Source organism: Haplochromis burtoni, unplaced genomic scaffold, assembly GCF_018398535.1.
Source record: "Haplochromis burtoni strain Fernald_Lab_line unplaced genomic scaffold, NCSU_Asbu1 Contig_707, whole genome shotgun sequence".
In the NCBI taxonomy this organism is placed as follows: domain Eukaryota; kingdom Metazoa; phylum Chordata; class Actinopteri; order Cichliformes; family Cichlidae; genus Haplochromis; species Haplochromis burtoni.
The window spans coordinates 69074-72745 of NW_024583068.1; the positions used below are offsets into that span (position 1 = coordinate 69074).

The window sequence follows — 3672 nt, forward strand, 5'->3', positions numbered from 1 at the left end:
CGAAGGTCAACAGATGCAACTTTTCCTGACCTGTGTGGACCACCGTGCGAAGCTCTGACAAAGCCTGAGAACATTTTGGCCAGCCGTTCATCATGGTGTTTTGTACCGCACCCTGGCCAACAACAGCTTGTATGTTAAAGTTTTCAGATGTCGCAAAGTGCAACTTTTAGTGCTTATCTGATTTGGTCATCCACAGTCTATGACACCTATCTGTTTTTTTTAGCTCAACTATGTTCTGGACATCAGCAGACCCAAAGATGAGCTGATTGTTGAAACGTCTTCTGGATGCCTCACGCGGGCAGATTTTTGGACACTGGGTTTAAACAAACAAATGGAATTGACTGTAAGTATTTTTTTTCTATGAATATGAAATAATAAAGTGTACATTCTTTTTTTCATGATTTTTTCTGTTTCAGATTGGAAATGGCTGTTTTGAGCTTATCACTAAAATTGTTCAGTCAAAGGTACTGTATGTTGTATATGATGATTGTCAAGCTTTAATTTAAAGAGTTGTTGTTTTAAATGTTTTTTTTTTTACATTCTAGGGGATAAGCATTTACATAGAAAATCTGTATGTCACCCGGACTTGGCTTGCACCCTATGGCTGTGATCCATTGCAGTCCTTTCCTGTAAGTGTACCGTCCTTTAAAGAAACAAGCAAGTAATCAAAATGATTTTTTTTATAACTTTGGTGCGAGTTCATATACAGGATACTTAAAAATACAATTCTGTTTCAGACTGATGCTCAGAGGATGGACATCATAGTTCTCCCTCTCTGGACACCTGGTCATTTCCAGTTGTGTGTAAGTCTTGTTTTTTGACACGTACAAACTGTTAGAATTTTGCTATGTGTCTGAGATGTATTCAAGCTTTTATGACGCAGTTTCAAAAGTCTTTGATTGTGATCGCTTGCAATGACATTGTTTTCAGGTTTGAAGTCATGGCTAACTGTCTTTTAGGTACTGAAGCCACCTAAAAGAGAAATCCTCTTTCTTGACCCATTATACACCAAGGCAGGATTTGGTGGCCAACAATATGTTTCACTTTTGAGGTCACATTTTTATAAGCATTTTTGGTTTGTTCCGGAGTTTTCAGGAACCTGTTCAGTGTTCCAGGTTAAGTGCATCCCAGATCATGTTCTGCTGATCTTGAGTGTTCACACATACAGTACACTCACATGCTTTTTCTATAAACTATATCAGCAAGTTTCTGTGTGGAGTTTGCATGTTCTCCCCGTGTTTGCGTGGGTTCCCTCGGGTACTCACCTTCCTGCACGTCTAAAGACATGCAAGCTTGTGGGGATAGGTTAATTGGATAATCCAAATTGCCACTAGGTGTAACTGTGTGAATGAATGTGAGAGTAAATGGTTGTCTGTCCCTGTGTGTTGGCCCTGCGACAGACTGGCGACCTGTCCAGTCTGTCGCCCTATGACAGCTGGGATAGGCTCATCTTCACATTATGATCAAGTCAGTGATGCTGTCTTTAGATGAGTTTCAGACATAAATAGGGTTTTCCAATGTTCTAGTTTAACATAAAACACCATTAAAAATTAGTTTATAAAATATGCCAACCTTAACTTAAAGCTGTAAATGCTTTATTTTGACCAACTGTGAGCATGTGACTGTACTTTTTCATTTTGTTATGCTGTTTTGTTGAGGTCGTGTTCCTAAGGCCTGTAGTTACAGTTGGTGCTATTAGCAATAAACATTTCACACCCATCATGATGACATCTGTTAACTTGTGAATGTAACTGTCTTTAAAAAAAAAAGGATCTTGCAGTGAAGATCATTCCCGGGCAGTGGTCAGAAAAAAAGAGCTTTGACTTGAAGGTATGTGCTAGTTTAAGTGTATGGTGAATAATATGAATTACACTAGTCTTCTTTTAAGGGATTTTATTAACGAGCCTTTATTTTCAATGTAATACAGGGTTTTCCAAGCCAAGACTATGGAGTTGACTGTGGGATCTTCATGCTGATGGTAATTTTTCTCTTCTCTTCTTGAGATTCATACAGAAGCTAATTTAAGCTTCTAAAAAAAATGACATTTTTATTTTTTCTTCCAAATAGTCTGCTCTGTACGTGGCACTGGATGCTTCATTTGACTATACTATAGTAAGTATTCTATTTACTTTCACAGCAATGGAGTCTTGAATCTTTTGAAAGTTGTTAAATATGTTTCATATTAATATTTTACAGTCAGACATGCCCTACTTGCGTAAATGGTGGTGCTTGCTGTTGATGGAGAACTTTGATCTCAGGAGGTATTTATATTTTGACTTCTGTTCTATGTTGTGTCAAAGTTTACACACCTTAACAATATCAACATTTTCTGTTAAGCTCTGGCAAGCTATTTGCACACTGGAGAGAGGAAGCCAAAGCTGTGCTTGAAGGACAACACGTGCCCATTTTCAGACTGAAAAAGCGCAAGTTCCAGGAAGTCAGTCAGGTCAGTATTCACTTTAAACAGTAGTGTAATTACATGGTTAGTGACATTTGAATAACTGTTAAATAAATAAACTTGTATTTTCAAAATAAAAAGCTTATTGTTGATATTAACAGTAAAGAATTGTAATCAATAATATTTTTATACATTTTAAACATTAACACTCTGGGCTCTATCCTGGCCATTTGTGGACACTTCACTTATTCTTTTTTTTGACTACTGCACTGCAGTGGACCAAAAGAATGACACGGGTAATCCCTCTTCTTATTTATTTATTTATTTTTAAATACATGGATCAAAATCCTGTGGCTGCACCAGAAAACACTGAGGTACGACTATAAAATGTGCTATTACAGATGTTTTATAACGCTTATGTTTTTGTACCTTGAAATTCATGACATGCATATATTTAACATGTGCACCTGTCTTTGTTTTTAAAGACTTTAACATAACTTTGTAATTGCTGCAAACTATAGTTATACTGTTCATAACAAAATCAAGTGAATTTTCAGGACATTCAAGAACATTTCTCTTTGGACCTTGACTATTCGGGACCAGAGAGTGGTGGTGTAGTTCTTCCACCAATACAGTGTCCTTTGGGGCCTGAGGAGATGGCAGGACTGAGGGCAGCCATTCATCCTCTTAGTCCCTCCTTTGACAACGGAAGAGACCTTTATGAGAGAGCGCTGAACTACATCATAGTTCATTCAGTAACACAACAGAACCCACTCAGTTAGCCTTTCTCATAGGATTTGACCACATTATTTGTATTGTAATGATAGAATAGCAAATCAATCAATCTTAGGATGTATTTTCAGATTATTTGATGAATGTATCTTTTTTAATTGCATCAAATACTGTTTTTACCTTTTATAACTTAATGTTTAAAGTAGCCACATTCAGTTAAGCATCTCATGTCTGATGATTTTGTAACTGGGTTGATTAAATTTGTTTAACATGTCATGTCAATAAATACTCTAAACAATTAAATGATATCATTTTAATGACTGAAACAAACAATTCATCAAGTGTAAGAATATTTATTTTCAGCAAAACAGTTGGGATATCACTAAATTTACAATTCACAATGGAAAACATTTCAGTAACAAAATAGTACTACATGCTTTATATGCAGAAAATATATTTAAACAAAGTTCAGTTAAACTTCTTCAGACTTACAGAATTTAATTTGCGAACAAGTTGAATCTTAGACTTTTTAGAAGTTTTTA

At 35.9% G+C, this 3672-nt stretch overlaps 1 long non-coding RNA gene across 1 annotated transcript in view; it reads left to right on the forward strand.

The window, feature by feature from the left end:
- The window catches only part of LOC102314358, a 23568-nt gene extending 21072 nt beyond the window's left edge, over positions 1-2496 (forward strand). The window contains exons 4-13 of the long non-coding RNA XR_006053212.1: positions 1-129; positions 224-343; positions 417-464; positions 546-629; positions 738-803; positions 1771-1830; positions 1928-1978; positions 2068-2112; positions 2197-2261; positions 2338-2496. This is a non-coding gene — a long non-coding RNA (uncharacterized LOC102314358). The remainder of the gene's footprint in view (positions 130-223; positions 344-416; positions 465-545; positions 630-737; positions 804-1770; positions 1831-1927; positions 1979-2067; positions 2113-2196; positions 2262-2337) is intronic.
- Positions 2497-3672: the final 1176 nt, after the last annotated feature.